Below are 13,939 nucleotides of genomic sequence, written 5' to 3'. Positions count from 1 at the left end.
GCTCGCCTTGCGCTCTCTGCGCCTCGCATATTTGTGGAGCTGTCTGCTCTTCTTTCTGTTGAAGTACTCCAAATACTTCACCGTCCTGCAGAGCGTGATGTGCTCGCTGACAGCTTTCAATATTTGAAGGAAAACTACGAGCTTGATGGCTCGAATGTGAATGTTAAGCAATCGTTGATCAAACGCACGTCTTCTAAGGATTCGTGAGAGTATTCTCACCACCGTTTTCACTCGGATATACTTTTCATTTGCTAAGCTGCCAAATCGGACGAGAAAATGCCGGAGACGCACTCGGTGCAGACTGAGGTGGGGAAGGAGGCGTGGCCCTTCAATGCTTGACAGCTGAAGGACGTTGAGCGGAGGAGAACCTATCAGAAGTCGCAGAGGCTAAAGGAGAGCACCTGGCTCCCAGAGCTCCAGACTCGCACCTGGAGGATGCGGGCATCGATCCCGCTACCTCTCGCATGCTAAGCGAGCGCTCTACCATTTGAGCTAATCCCCCTCGCTTCAGGCCTCTCGGCATCATGTCTTACCGCCCGCTGCCCTTGGTCTGCAAGGCAGTCCTTTCAAGTGCGATGAAGACGCACGAATAGACCTTCCTTGCCTATTGTACGAGCTGAACTTTTGTGCTCCTCAATTCAATGCTCTTTCCATCAACTCATCTTGTCTTTTGACGCTTGGGGTTTTGCGCTCCTTTGACTCTCGGCATATCGGGTGACTTGAAACACTGAAGTTGTTGCTTACGGAGTGTGGAACATTGTTTTGCAACTGTCATGACGCTGTGTGAGCCTTTCATCGGCATCAGGGGCAGGCTGACAGCAGCGCCAGCGAAAGTTAGGGCAAATTTGTGGACTTAACTCTGAATGTGAGTGTTATGTAGGAAAGGGGTGCGGCTTTGGTGACGCTTTCCACGTGGTAGGCACGCAGACGTGGTTCTGAGCGAATAGTTGCTGCAAGTGTCTGAGAAGAGCAAGAAAGCGAGTGGCCCTGCCCCGTGTGAGGATCGAACTCACGACCTTCAGATTATGAGACTGACGCGCTACCTACTACGCCAACGAGGCCAGCTGCGGCACTCGGGCCGGAAAGTTTGCCTCACAGGGATTTCAGACGCCTGTTCCCTAATCTTGCGACACCCGCTGCTGGGTATTGCATTTGCCTTTTGATCTCACCCGAGACTTTGGGGCTTTGTTTCTGTCGCGAGTCTGTCTTTCACAGCTCACCTAGCACAAGTCTCTCTGGCTGAAATGGCCTCTCTGCTTCAGCATCGTGCCCTCACTCAGCCATTAAAGACATCACTCGGACCTCTGACATGCTGCCATGAAGTGTCAAGAGAGAGTGGCGGAGACGCACTTAAGCCAGAGAGAAGATGAAAAGGGGGCGTGGCTGCTAAACGCTCCACACTCTCCTCGCAAGGTGTGATCAGGGGTTAAAGGACACTTTTCGGCACACCGAGCGCTCAGCGTACACCTGGAGGATGCGGGCATCGATCCCGCTACCTCTCGCATGCAAAGCGAGCGCTCTACCATGTGAGCTAATCCCCCTCGCTGTCCCTTCCTCCTCGGCGTCGCCTTGTGCCGCTTGTTCCCCTCTTACCGGGCGCCGTCCACTGCCCTTCGCCTGCAAGGCAGTCGGCTTTCTTGACTTATTGATGAAGGTCTGACGGGACGAGCGAATGACGCCTCCCCCCGTCCTCCAGCTCGCTGACAACACAAAAGCGGAAGAGTCGCTGTGGCTCGTTGGTCTAGGCGTATGATTCTCGCTTTGGGTGCGAGAGGTCCCGGGTTCAAATCCCGGACGAGCCCTTTTCCTCCTCTTCCACACTCCTGGGACCTGATATCCACATCACCTCGCAGCGTCTGCTTACGGCAAACGATGGAAGGTGATGACTGAAGGAGCCTGGTCAATCCTCATCACGTGGCACAATGCCAGCGTGCAGTCAGCTGTCCAAGGCGGCAACCTCGTTGCTCGTTCAAAAGAACACGTCCTGAAAACTCCTCACCGCTATGTGGTAAATGAGCACCGCGATCGCTTGTCGTCATGCGCCATTACTTGAGAAATGCAGAAGCAAAAACCGCCCTCTCTCAGCCACCGAAACGTGTGCGGGGCTCGCCTTGCGCTCTCTGCGCCTCGCATATTTGTGGAGCTGTCTGCTCTTCTTTCTGTTGAAGTACTCCAAATACTTCACCGTCCTGCAGAGCGTGATGTGCTCGCTGACAGCTTTCAATATTTGAAGGAAAACTACGAGCTTGATGGCTCGAATGTGAATGTTAAGCAATCGTTGATCAAACGCACGTCTTCTAAGGATTCGTGAGAGTATTCTCACCACCGTTTTCACTCGGATATACTTTTCATTTGCTAAGCTGCCAAATCGGACGAGAAAATGCCGGAGACGCACTCGGTGCAGACTGAGGTGGGGAAGGAGGCGTGGCCCTTTAATGCTTGACAGCTGAAGGACGTTGAGTGGAGGAGAACCTATCAGAAGTCGCAGAGGCTAAAGGAGAGCACCTGGCTCCCAGAGCTCCAGACTCGCACCTGGAGGATGCGGGCATCGATCCCGCTACCTCTCGCATGCTAAGCGAGCGCTCTACCATTTGAGCTAATCCCCCTCGCTTCAGGCCTCTCGGCATCATGTCTTACCGCCCGCTGCCCTTGGTCTGCAAGGCAGTCCTTTCAAGTGCGATGAAGACGCACGAATAGACCTTCCTTGCCTATTGTACGAGCTGAACTTTTGTGCTCCTCAATTCAATGCTCTTTCCATCAACTCATCTTGTCTTTTGACGCTTGGGGTTTTGCGCTCCTTTGACTCTCGGCATATTGGGTGACTTGAAACACTGAAGTTGTTGCTTACGGAGTGTGGAACATTGTTTTGCAACTGTCATGACGCTGTATGAGCCTTTCATCGGCAACAGGGGCAGGCTGACAGCAGCGCCAGCGAAAGTTAGGGCAAATTTGTGGACTTAACTCTGAATGTGAGTGTTATGTAGGAAAGGGGTGCGGCTTTGATGACGCTTTCCACGTGGTAGGCACGCAGACGTGGTTCTGAGCGAATAGTTGCTGCAAGTGTCTGAGAAGAGCAAGAAAGCGAGTGGCCCTGCCCCGTGTGAGGATCGAACTCACGACCTTCAGATTATGAGACTGACGCGCTACCTACTACGCCAACGAGGCCAGCTGCGGCACTCGGGCCGGAAAGTTTGCCTCACAGGGATTTCAGACGCCTGTTCCCTAATCTTGCGACACCCGCTGCTGGGTATTGCATTTGCCTTTTGATCTCACCCGAGACTTTGGGGCTTTGTTTCTGTCGCGAGTCTGTCTTTCACAGCTCACCTAGCACAAGTCTCTCTGGCTGAAATGGCCTCTCTGCTTCAGCATCGTGCCCTCACTCAGCCATTAAAGACATCACTCGGACCTCTGACATGCTGCCATGAAGTGTCAAGAGAGAGTGGCGGAGACGCACTTAAGCCAGAGAGAAGATGAAAAGGGGGCGTGGCTGCTAAACGCTCCACACTCTCCTCGCAAGGTGTGATCAGGGGTTAAAGGACACCTTTCGGCACACCGAGCGCTCAGCGTACACCTGGAGGATGCGGGCATCGATCCCGCTACCTCTCGCATGCAAAGCGAGCGCTCTACCATGTGAGCTAATCCCCCTCACTGTCCCTTCCTCCTCGGCGTCGCCTTGTGCCGCTTGTTCCCCTCTTACCGGGCGCCGTCCACTGCCCTTCGCCTGCAAGGCAGTCGGCTTTCTTGACTTATTGATGAAGGTCTGACGGGACGAGCGAATGACGCCTCCCCCCGTCCTCCAGCTCGCTGACAACACAAAAGCGGAAGAGTCGCTGTGGCTCGTTGGTCTAGGCGTATGATTCTCGCTTTGGGTGCGAGAGTTCCCGGGTTCAAATCCCGGACGAGCCCTTTTCCTCCTCTTCCACACTCCTGGGACCTGATATCCACATCACCTCGCAGCGTCTGCTTACGGCAAACGATGGAAGGTGACTGATGACTGAAGGAGCCTGGTCAATCCTCATCACGTGGCACAATGCCAGCGTGCAGTCAGCTGTCCAAGGCGGCAACCTCGTTGCTCGTTCAAAAGAACACGTCCTGAAAACTCCTCACCGCTATGTGGTAAATGAGCACCGCGATCGCTTGTCGTCATGCGCCATTACTTGAGAAATGCAGAAGCAAAAACCGCCCTCTCTCAGCCACCGAAACGTGTGCGGGGCTCGCCTTGCGCTCTCTGCGCCTCGCATATTTGTGGAGCTGTCTGCTCTTCTTTCTGTTGAAGTACTCCAAATACTTCACCGTCCTGCAGAGCGTGATGTGCTCGCTGACAGCTTTCAATATTTGAAGGAAAACTACGAGCTTGATGGCTCGAATGTGAATGTTAAGCAATCGTTGATCAAACGCACGTCTTCTAAGGATTCGTGAGAGTATTCTCACCACCGTTTTCACTCGGATATACTTTTCATTTGCTAAGCTGCCAAATCGGACGAGAAAATGCCGGAGACGCACTCGGTGCAGACTGAGGTGGGGAAGGAGGCGTGGCCCTTCAATGCTTGACAGCTGAAGGACGTTGAGCGGAGGAGAACCTATCAGAAGTCGCAGAGGCTAAAGGAGAGCACCTGGCTCCCAGAGCTCCAGACTCGCACCTGGAGGATGCGGGCATCGATCCCGCTACCTCTCGCATGCTAAGCGAGCGCTCTACCATTTGAGCTAATCCCCCTCGCTTCAGGCCTCTCGGCATCATGTCTTACCGCCCGCTGCCCTTGGTCTGCAAGGCAGTCCTTTCAAGTGCGATGAAGACGCACGAATAGACCTTCGTTGCCTATTGTACGAGCTGAACTTTTGTGCTCCTCAATTCAATGCTCTTTCCATCAACTCATCTTGTCTTTTGACGCTTGGGGTTTTGCGCTCCTTTGACTCTCGGCATATCGGGTGACTTGAAACACTGAAGTTGTTGCTTACGGAGTGTGGAACATTGTTTTGCAACTGTCATGACGCTGTGTGAGCCTTTCATCGGCAACAGGGGCAGGCTGACAGCAGCGCCAGCGAAAGTTAGGGCAAATTTGTGGACTTAACTCTGAATGTGAGTGTTATGTAGGAAAGGGGTGCGGCTTTGGTGACGCTTTCCACGTGGTAGGCACGCAGACGTGGTTCTGAGCGAATAGTTGCTGCAAGTGTCTGAGAAGAGCAAGAAAGCGAGTGGCCCTGCCCCGTGTGAGGATCGAACTCACGACCTTCAGATTATGAGACTGACGCGCTACCTACTACGCCAACGAGGCCAGCTGCGGCACTCGGGCCGGAAAGTTTGCCTCACAGGGATTTCAGACGCCTGTTCCCTAATCTTGCGACACCCGCTGCTGGGTGTTGCATTTGCCTTTTGATCTCACCCGAGACTTTGGGGCTTTGTTTCTGTCGCGAGTCTGTCTTTCACAGCTCACCTAGCACAAGTCTCTCTGGCTGAAATGGCCTCTCTGCTTCAGCATCGTGCCCTCACTCAGCCATTAAAGACATCACTCGGACCTCTGACATGCTGCCATGAAGTGTCAAGAGAGAGTGGCGGAGACGCACTTAAGCCAGAGAGAAGATGAAAAGGGGGCGTGGCTGCTAAACGCTCCACACTCTCCTCGCAAGGTGTGATCAGGGGTTAAAGGACACCTTTCGGCACACCGAGCGCTCAGCGTACACCTGGAGGATGCAGGCATCGATCCCGCTACCTCTCGCATGCAAAGCGAGCGCTCTACCATGTGAGCTAATCCCCTTCGCTGTCCCTTCCTCCTCGGCGTCGCCTTGTGCCGCTTGTTCCCCTCTTACCGGGCGCCGTCCACTGCCCTTCGCCTGCAAGGCAGTCGGCTTTCTTGACTTATTGATGAAGGTCTGACGGGACGAGCGAATGACGCCTCCCCCCGTCCTCCAGCTCGCTGACAATACAGAAGCGGAAGAGTCGCTGTGGCTCGTTGGTCTAGGCGTATGATTCTCGCTTTGGGTGCGAGAGGTCCCGGGTTCAAATCCCGGACGAGCCCTTTTCCTCCTCTTCCACACTCCTGGGACCTGATATCCACATCACCTCGCAGCGTCTGCTTACGGCAAACGATGGAAGGTGATGACTGAAGGAGCCTGGTCAATCCTCATCACGTGGCACAATGCCAGCGTGCAGTCAGCTGTCCAAGGCGGCAACCTCGTTGCTCGTTCAAAAGAACACGTCCTGAAAACTCCTCACCGCTATGTGGTAAATGAGCACCGCGATCGCTTGTCGTCATGCGCCATTACTTGAGAAATGCAGAAGCAAAAACCGCCCTCTCTCAGCCACCGAAACGTGTGCGGGGCTCGCCTTGCGCTCTCTGCGCCTCGCATATTTGTGGAGCTGTCTGCTCTTCTTTCTGTTGAAGTACTCCAAATACTTCACCGTCCTGCAGAGCGTGATGTGCTCGCTGACAGCTTTCAATATTTGAAGGAAAACTACGAGCTTGATGGCTCGAATGTGAATGTTAAGCAATCGTTGATCAAACGCACGTCTTCTAAGGATTCGTGAGAGTATTCTCACCACCGTTTTCACTCGGATATACTTTTCATTTGCTAAGCTGCCAAATCGGACGAGAAAATGCCGGAGACGCACTCGGTGCAGACTGAGGTGGGGAAGGAGGCGTGGCCCTTTAATGCTTGACAGCTGAAGGACGTTGAGTGGAGGAGAACCTATCAGAAGTCGCAGAGGCTAAAGGAGAGCACCTGGCTCCCAGAGCTCCAGACTCGCACCTGGAGGATGCGGGCATCGATCCCGCTACCTCTCGCATGCTAAGCGAGCGCTCTACCATTTGAGCTAATCCCCCTCGCTTCAGGCCTCTCGGCATCATGTCTTACCGCCCGCTGCCCTTGGTCTGCAAGGCAGTCCTTTCAAGTGCGATGAAGACGCACGAATAGACCTTCCTTGCCTATTGTACGAGCTGAACTTTTGTGCTCCTCAATTCAATGCTCTTTCCATCAACTCATCTTGTCTTTTGACGCTTGGGGTTTTGCGCTCCTTTGACTCTCGGCATATCGGGTGACTTGAAACACTGAAGTTGTTGCTTACGGAGTGTGGAACATTGTTTTGCAACTGTCATGACGCTGTGTGAGCCTTTCATCGGCAACAGGGGCAGGCTGACAGCAGCGCCAGCGAAAGTTAGGGCAAATTTGTGGACTTAACTCTGAATGTGAGTGTTATGTAGGAAAGGGGTGCGGCTTTGGTGACGCTTTCCACGTGGTAGGCACGCAGACGTGGTTCTGAGCGAATAGTTGCTGCAAGTGTCTGAGAAGAGCAAGAAAGCGAGTGGCCCTGCCCCGTGTGAGGATCGAACTCACGACCTTCAGATTATGAGACTGACGCGCTACCTACTACGCCAACGAGGCCAGCTGCGGCAGTCGGGCCGGAAAGTTTGCCTCACAGGGATTTCAGACGCCTGTTCCCTAATCTTGCGATACCCGCTGCTGGGTGTTGCATTTGCCTTTTGATCTCACCCGAGACTTTGGGGCTTTGTTTCTGTCGCGAGTCTGTCTTTCACAGCTCACCTAGCACAAGTCTCTCTGGCTGAAATGGCCTCTCTGCTTCAGCATCGTGCCCTCACTCAGCCATTAAAGACATCACTCGGACCTCTGACATGCTGCCATGAAGTGTCAAGAGAGAGTGGCGGAGACGCACTTAAACCAGAGAGAAGATGAAAAGGGGGCGTGGCTGCTAAACGCTCCACACTCTCCTCGCAAGGCGTGATCAGGGGTTAAAGGACACCTTTCGGCACACCGAGCGCTCAGCGTACACCTGGAGGATGCGGGCATCGATCCCGCTACCTCTCGCATGCAAAGCGAGCGCTCTACCATGTGAGCTAATCCCCCTCGCTGTCCCTTCCTCCTCGGCGTCGCCTTGTGCCGCTTGTTCCCCTCTTACCGGGCGCCGTCCACTGCCCTTCGCCTGCAAGGCAGTCGGCTTTCTTGACTTATTGATGAAGGTCTGACGGGACGAGCGAATGACGCCTCCCCCCGTCCTCCAGCTCGCTGACAACACAGAAGCGGAAGAGTCGCTGTGGCTCGTTGGTCTAGGCGTATGATTCTCGCTTTGGGTGCGAGAGGTCCCGGGTTCAAATCCCGGACGAGCCCTTTTCCTCCTCTTCCACACTCCTGGGACCTGATATCCACATCACCTCGCAGCGTCTGCTTACGGCAAACGATGGAAGGTGACTGATGACTGAAGGAGCCTGGTCAATCCTCATCACGTGGCACAATGCCAGCGTGCAGTCAGCTGTCCAAGGCGGCAACCTCGTTGCTCGTTCAAAAGAACACGTCCTGAAAACTCCTCACCGCTATGTGGTAAATGAGCACCGCGATCGCTTGTCGTCATGCGCCATTACTTGAGAAATGCAGAAGCAAAAACCGCCCTCTCTCAGCCACCGAAACGTGTGCGGGGCTCGCCTTGCGCTCTCTGCGCCTCGCATATTTGTGGAGCTGTCTGCTCTTCTTTCTGTTGAAGTACTCCAAATACTTCACCGTCCTGCAGAGCGTGATGTGCTCGCTGACAGCTTTCAATATTTGAAGGAAAACTACGAGCTTGATGGCTCGAATGTGAATGTTAAGCAATCGTTGATCAAACGCACGTCTTCTAAGGATTCGTGAGAGTATTCTCACCACCGTTTTCACTCGGATATACTTTTCATTTGCTAAGCTGCCAAATCGGACGAGAAAATGCCGGAGACGCACTCGGTGCAGACTGAGGTGGGGAAGGAGGCGTGGCCCTTTAATGCTTGACAGCTGAAGGACGTTGAGTGGAGGAGAACCTATCAGAAGTCGCAGAGGCTAAAGGAGAGCACCTGGCTCCCAGAGCTCCAGACTCGCACCTGGAGGATGCGGGCATCGATCCCGCTACCTCTCGCATGCTAAGCGAGCGCTCTACCATTTGAGCTAATCCCCCTCGCTTCAGGCCTCTCGGCATCATGTCTTACCGCCCGCTGCCCTTGGTCTGCAAGGCAGTCCTTTCAAGTGCGATGAAGACGCACGAATAGACCTTCCTTGCCTATTGTACGAGCTGAACTTTTGTGCTCCTCAATTCAATGCTCTTTCCATCAACTCATCTTGTCTTTTGACGCTTGGGGTTTTGCGCTCCTTTGACTCTCGGCATATCGGGTGACTTGAAACACTGAAGTTGTTGCTTACGGAGTGTGGAACATTGTTTTGCAACTGTCATGACGCTGTGTGAGCCTTTCATCGGCAACAGGGGCAGGCTGACAGCAGCGCCAGCGAAAGTTAGGGCAAATTTGTGGACTTAACTCTGAATGTGAGTGTTATGTAGGAAAGGGGTGCGGCTTTGGTGACGCTTTCCACGTGGTAGGCACGCAGACGTGGTTCTGAGCGAATAGTTGCTGCAAGTGTCTGAGAAGAGCAAGAAAGCGAGTGGCCCTGCCCCGTGTGAGGATCGAACTCACGACCTTCAGATTATGAGACTGACGCGCTACCTACTACGCCAACGAGGCCAGCTGCGGCACTCGGGCCGGAAAGTTTGCCTCACAGGGATTTCAGACGCCTGTTCCCTAATCTTGCGACACCCGCTGCTGGGTGTTGCATTTGCCTTTTGATCTCACCCGAGACTTTGGGGCTTTGTTTCTGTCGCGAGTCTGTCTTTCACAGCTCACCTAGCACAAGTCTCTCTGGCTGAAATGGCCTCTCTGCTTCAGCATCGTGCCCTCACTCAGCCATTAAAGACATCACTCGGACCTCTGACATGCTGCCATGAAGTGTCAAGAGAGAGTGGCGGAGACGCACTTAAGCCAGAGAGAAGATGAAAAGGGGGCGTGGCTGCTAAACGCTCCACACTCTCCTCGCAAGGCGTGATCAGGGGTTAAAGGACACCTTTCGGCACACCGAGCGCTCAGCGTACACCTGGAGGATGCGGGCATCGATCCCGCTACCTCTCGCATGCAAAGCGAGCGCTCTACCATGTGAGCTAATCCCCCTCGCTGTCCCTTCCTCCTCGGCGTCGCCTTGTGCCGCTTGTTCCCCTCTTACCGGGCGCCGTCCACTGCCCTTCGCCTGCAAGGCAGTCGGCTTTCTTGACTTATTGATGAAGGTCTGACGGGACGAGCGAATGACGCCTCCCCCCGTCCTCCAGCTCGCTGACAACACAGAAGCGGAAGAGTCGCTGTGGCTCGTTGGTCTAGGCGTATGATTCTCGCTTTGGGTGCGAGAGATCCCGGACGAGCCCTTTTCCTCCTCTTCCACACTCCTGGGACCTGATATCCACATCACCTCGCAGCGTCTGCTTACGGCAAACGATGGAAGGTGACTGATGACTGAAGGAGCCTGGTCAATCCTCATCACGTGGCACAATGCCAGCGTGCAGTCAGCTGTCCAAGGCGGCAACCTCGTTGCTCGTTCAAAAGAACACGTCCTGAAAACTCCTCACCGCTATGTGGTAAATGAGCACCGCGATCGCTTGTCGTCATGCGCCATTACTTGAGAAATGCAGAAGCAAAAACCGCCCTCTCTCAGCCACCGAAACGTGTGCGGGGCTCGCCTTGCGCTCTCTGCGCCTCGCATATTTGTGGAGCTGTCTGCTCTTCTTTCTGTTGAAATACTCCAAATACTTCACCGTCCTGCAGAGCGTGATGTGCTCGCTGACAGCTTTCAATATTTGAAGGAAAACTACGAGCTTGATGGCTCGAATGTGAATGTTAAGCAATCGTTGATCAAACGCACGTCTTCTAAGGATTCGTGAGAGTATTCTCACCACCGTTTTCACTCGGATATACTTTTCATTTGCTAAGCTGCCAAATCGGACGAGAAAATGCCGGAGGCGCACTCGGTGCAGACTGAGGTGGGGAAGGAGGCGTGGCCCTTTAATGCTTGACAGCTGAAGGACGTTGAGTGGAGGAGAACCTATCAGAAGTCGCAGAGGCTAAAGGAGAGCACCTGGCTCCCAGAGCTCCAGACTCGCACCTGGAGGATGCGGGCATCGATCCCGCTACCTCTCGCATGCTAAGCGAGCGCTCTACCATTTGAGCTAATCCCCCTCGCTTCAGGCCTCTCGGCATCATGTCTTACCGCCCGCTGCCCTTGGTCTGCAAGGCAGTCCTTTCAAGTGCGATGAAGACGCACGAATAGACCTTCCTTGCCTATTGTACGAGCTGAACTTTTGTGCTCCTCAATTCAATGCTCTTTCCATCAACTCATCTTGTCTTTTGACGCTTGGGGTTTTGCGCTCCTTTGACTCTCGGCATATCGGGTGACTTGAAACACTGAAGTTGTTGCTTACGGAGTGTGGAACATTGTTTTGCAACTGTCATGACGCTGTGTGAGCCTTTCATCGGCAACAGGGGCAGGCTGACAGCAGCGCCAGCGAAAGTTAGGGCAAATTTGTGGACTTAACTCTGAATGTGAGTGTTATGTAGGAAAGGGGTGCGGCTTTGGTGACGCTTTCCACGTGGTAGGCACGCAGACGTGGTTCTGAGCGAATAGTTGCTGCAAGTGTCTGAGAAGAGCAAGAAAGCGAGTGGCCCTGCCCCGTGTGAGGATCGAACTCACGACCTTCAGATTATGAGACTGACGCGCTACCTACTACGCCAACGAGGCCAGCTGCGGCACTCGGGCCGGAAAGTTTGCCTCACAGGGATTTCAGACGCCTGTTCCCTAATCTTGCGACACCCGCTGCTGGGTGTTGCATTTGCCTTTTGATCTCACCCGAGACTTTGGGGCTTTGTTTCTGTCGCGAGTCTGTCTTTCACAGCTCACCTAGCACAAGTCTCTCTGGCTGAAATGGCCTCTCTGCTTCAGCATCGTGCCCTCACTCAGCCATTAAAGACATCACTCGGACCTCTGACATGCTGCCATGAAGTGTCAAGAGAGAGTGGCGGAGACGCACTTAAGCCAGAGAGAAGATGAAAAGGGGGCGTGGCTGCTAAACGCTCCACACTCTCCTCGCAAGGCGTGATCAGGGGTTAAAGGACACCTTTCGGCACACCGAGCGCTCAGCGTACACCTGGAGGATGCGGGCATCGATCCCGCTACCTCTCGCATGCAAAGCGAGCGCTCTACCATGTGAGCTAATCCCCCTCGCTGTCCCTTCCTCCTCGGCGTCGCCTTGTGCCGCTTGTTCCCCTCTTACCGGGCGCCGTCCACTGCCCTTCGCCTGCAAGGCAGTCGGCTTTCTTGACTTATTGATGAAGGTCTGACGGGACGAGCGAATGACGCCTCCCCCCGTCCTCCAGCTCGCTGACAACACAGAAGCGGAAGAGTCGCTGTGGCTCGTTGGTCTAGGCGTATGATTCTCGCTTTGGGTGCGAGAGATCCCGGACGAGCCCTTTTCCTCCTCTTCCACACTCCTGGGACCTGATATCCACATCACCTCGCAGCGTCTGCTTACGGCAAACGATGGAAGGTGACTGATGACTGAAGGAGCCTGGTCAATCCTCATCACGTGGCACAATGCCAGCGTGCAGTCAGCTGTCCAAGGCGGCAACCTCGTTGCTCGTTCAAAAGAACACGTCCTGAAAACTCCTCACCGCTATGTGGTAAATGAGCACCGCGATCGCTTGTCGTCATGCGCCATTACTTGAGAAATGCAGAAGCAAAAACCGCCCTCTCTCAGCCACCGAAACGTGTGCGGGGCTCGCCTTGCGCTCTCTGCGCCTCGCATATTTGTGGAGCTGTCTGCTCTTCTTTCTGTTGAAATACTCCAAATACTTCACCGTCCTGCAGAGCGTGATGTGCTCGCTGACAGCTTTCAATATTTGAAGGAAAACTACGAGCTTGATGGCTCGAATGTGAATGTTAAGCAATCGTTGATCAAACGCACGTCTTCTAAGGATTCGTGAGAGTATTCTCACCACCGTTTTCACTCGGATATACTTTTCATTTGCTAAGCTGCCAAATCGGACGAGAAAATGCCGGAGGCGCACTCGGTGCAGACTGAGGTGGGGAAGGAGGCGTGGCCCTTTAATGCTTGACAGCTGAAGGACGTTGAGTGGAGGAGAACCTATCAGAAGTCGCAGAGGCTAAAGGAGAGCACCTGGCTCCCAGAGCTCCAGACTCGCACCTGGAGGATGCGGGCATCGATCCCGCTACCTCTCGCATGCTAAGCGAGCGCTCTACCATTTGAGCTAATCCCCCTCGCTTCAGGCCTCTCGGCATCATGTCTTACCGCCCGCTGCCCTTGGTCTGCAAGGCAGTCCTTTCAAGTGCGATGAAGACGCACGAATAGACCTTCCTTGCCTATTGTACGAGCTGAACTTTTGTGCTCCTCAATTCAATGCTCTTTCCATCAACTCATCTTGTCTTTTGACGCTTGGGGTTTTGCGCTCCTTTGACTCTCGGCATATCGGGTGACTTGAAACACTGAAGTTGTTGCTTACGGAGTGTGGAACATTGTTTTGCAACTGTCATGACGCTGTGTGAGCCTTTCATCGGCAACAGGGGCAGGCTGACAGCAGCGCCAGCGAAAGTTAGGGCAAATTTGTGGACTTAACTCTGAATGTGAGTGTTATGTAGGAAAGGGGTGCGGCTTTGGTGACGCTTTCCACGTGGTAGGCACGCAGACGTGGTTCTGAGCGAATAGTTGCTGCAAGTGTCTGAGAAGAGCAAGAAAGCGAGTGGCCCTGCCCCGTGTGAGGATCGAACTCACGACCTTCAGATTATGAGACTGACGCGCTACCTACTACGCCAACGAGGCCAGCTGCGGCACTCGGGCCGGAAAGTTTGCCTCACAGGGATTTCAGACGCCTGTTCCCTAATCTTGCGACACCCGCTGCTGGGTGTTGCATTTGCCTTTTGATCTCACCCGAGACTTTGGGGCTTTGTTTCTGTCGCGAGTCTGTCTTTCACAGCTCACCTAGCACAAGTCTCTCTGGCTGAAATGGCCTCTCTGCTTCAGCATCGTGCCCTCACTCAGCCATTAAAGACATCACTCGGACCTCTGACATGCTGCCATGAAGTG

The 13,939-nt window shown here is 54.0% G+C and overlaps 23 non-coding genes across 23 annotated transcripts; 4 read left to right on the top strand and 19 right to left on the bottom strand.

The window, feature by feature from the left end:
* Positions 1–429: 429 nt before the first annotated feature.
* trnaa-agc (transfer RNA alanine (anticodon AGC)) lies at positions 430–502 on the bottom strand. The gene has a single exon. It is a non-coding gene; the product is annotated as a tRNA-Ala (tRNA).
* A 486-nt stretch (positions 503–988) lies between these two features.
* Positions 989–1,061, bottom strand: trnam-cau (transfer RNA methionine (anticodon CAU)). Its single transcript has one exon. It is a non-coding gene; the product is annotated as a tRNA-Met (tRNA).
* A 407-nt stretch (positions 1,062–1,468) lies between these two features.
* trnaa-ugc (transfer RNA alanine (anticodon UGC)) lies at positions 1,469–1,541 on the bottom strand. Its single transcript has one exon. It is a non-coding gene; the product is annotated as a tRNA-Ala (tRNA).
* A 189-nt stretch (positions 1,542–1,730) lies between these two features.
* Positions 1,731–1,802, top strand: trnap-ugg (transfer RNA proline (anticodon UGG)). Its single transcript has one exon. It is a non-coding gene; the product is annotated as a tRNA-Pro (tRNA).
* Positions 1,803–2,533: 731 nt separating this feature from the next.
* Positions 2,534–2,606, bottom strand: trnaa-agc (transfer RNA alanine (anticodon AGC)). The gene has a single exon. It is a non-coding gene; the product is annotated as a tRNA-Ala (tRNA).
* Positions 2,607–3,092: 486 nt separating this feature from the next.
* trnam-cau (transfer RNA methionine (anticodon CAU)) lies at positions 3,093–3,165 on the bottom strand. Its single transcript has one exon. It is a non-coding gene; the product is annotated as a tRNA-Met (tRNA).
* Positions 3,166–3,572: 407 nt separating this feature from the next.
* Positions 3,573–3,645, bottom strand: trnaa-ugc (transfer RNA alanine (anticodon UGC)). The gene has a single exon. It is a non-coding gene; the product is annotated as a tRNA-Ala (tRNA).
* Positions 3,646–3,834: 189 nt separating this feature from the next.
* On the top strand, positions 3,835–3,906 carry trnap-ugg (transfer RNA proline (anticodon UGG)). The gene has a single exon. It is a non-coding gene; the product is annotated as a tRNA-Pro (tRNA).
* A 735-nt stretch (positions 3,907–4,641) lies between these two features.
* Positions 4,642–4,714, bottom strand: trnaa-agc (transfer RNA alanine (anticodon AGC)). Its single transcript has one exon. It is a non-coding gene; the product is annotated as a tRNA-Ala (tRNA).
* Positions 4,715–5,200: 486 nt separating this feature from the next.
* On the bottom strand, positions 5,201–5,273 carry trnam-cau (transfer RNA methionine (anticodon CAU)). The gene has a single exon. It is a non-coding gene; the product is annotated as a tRNA-Met (tRNA).
* A 669-nt stretch (positions 5,274–5,942) lies between these two features.
* trnap-ugg (transfer RNA proline (anticodon UGG)) lies at positions 5,943–6,014 on the top strand. Its single transcript has one exon. It is a non-coding gene; the product is annotated as a tRNA-Pro (tRNA).
* A 731-nt stretch (positions 6,015–6,745) lies between these two features.
* On the bottom strand, positions 6,746–6,818 carry trnaa-agc (transfer RNA alanine (anticodon AGC)). The gene has a single exon. It is a non-coding gene; the product is annotated as a tRNA-Ala (tRNA).
* Positions 6,819–7,304: 486 nt separating this feature from the next.
* Positions 7,305–7,377, bottom strand: trnam-cau (transfer RNA methionine (anticodon CAU)). Its single transcript has one exon. It is a non-coding gene; the product is annotated as a tRNA-Met (tRNA).
* Positions 7,378–7,784: 407 nt separating this feature from the next.
* trnaa-ugc (transfer RNA alanine (anticodon UGC)) lies at positions 7,785–7,857 on the bottom strand. Its single transcript has one exon. It is a non-coding gene; the product is annotated as a tRNA-Ala (tRNA).
* Positions 7,858–8,046: 189 nt separating this feature from the next.
* Positions 8,047–8,118, top strand: trnap-ugg (transfer RNA proline (anticodon UGG)). Its single transcript has one exon. It is a non-coding gene; the product is annotated as a tRNA-Pro (tRNA).
* Positions 8,119–8,853: 735 nt separating this feature from the next.
* On the bottom strand, positions 8,854–8,926 carry trnaa-agc (transfer RNA alanine (anticodon AGC)). The gene has a single exon. It is a non-coding gene; the product is annotated as a tRNA-Ala (tRNA).
* Positions 8,927–9,412: 486 nt separating this feature from the next.
* trnam-cau (transfer RNA methionine (anticodon CAU)) lies at positions 9,413–9,485 on the bottom strand. Its single transcript has one exon. It is a non-coding gene; the product is annotated as a tRNA-Met (tRNA).
* A 407-nt stretch (positions 9,486–9,892) lies between these two features.
* On the bottom strand, positions 9,893–9,965 carry trnaa-ugc (transfer RNA alanine (anticodon UGC)). The gene has a single exon. It is a non-coding gene; the product is annotated as a tRNA-Ala (tRNA).
* Positions 9,966–10,948: 983 nt separating this feature from the next.
* trnaa-agc (transfer RNA alanine (anticodon AGC)) lies at positions 10,949–11,021 on the bottom strand. Its single transcript has one exon. It is a non-coding gene; the product is annotated as a tRNA-Ala (tRNA).
* A 486-nt stretch (positions 11,022–11,507) lies between these two features.
* On the bottom strand, positions 11,508–11,580 carry trnam-cau (transfer RNA methionine (anticodon CAU)). The gene has a single exon. It is a non-coding gene; the product is annotated as a tRNA-Met (tRNA).
* A 407-nt stretch (positions 11,581–11,987) lies between these two features.
* trnaa-ugc (transfer RNA alanine (anticodon UGC)) lies at positions 11,988–12,060 on the bottom strand. Its single transcript has one exon. It is a non-coding gene; the product is annotated as a tRNA-Ala (tRNA).
* A 983-nt stretch (positions 12,061–13,043) lies between these two features.
* trnaa-agc (transfer RNA alanine (anticodon AGC)) lies at positions 13,044–13,116 on the bottom strand. The gene has a single exon. It is a non-coding gene; the product is annotated as a tRNA-Ala (tRNA).
* Positions 13,117–13,602: 486 nt separating this feature from the next.
* trnam-cau (transfer RNA methionine (anticodon CAU)) lies at positions 13,603–13,675 on the bottom strand. Its single transcript has one exon. It is a non-coding gene; the product is annotated as a tRNA-Met (tRNA).
* Between the last annotated feature and the right edge of the window lie 264 nt (positions 13,676–13,939).

This window comes from Lepisosteus platostomus, chromosome 6, assembly GCF_059453375.1.
Source record: "Lepisosteus platostomus isolate fLepPlt1 chromosome 6, fLepPlt1.hap1, whole genome shotgun sequence".
Classification (NCBI taxonomy): domain Eukaryota; kingdom Metazoa; phylum Chordata; class Actinopteri; order Semionotiformes; family Lepisosteidae; genus Lepisosteus; species Lepisosteus platostomus.
Note: the sequence above shows the minus strand (reverse complement) of the source record. Positions and strands in the feature narration are given on the sequence as shown.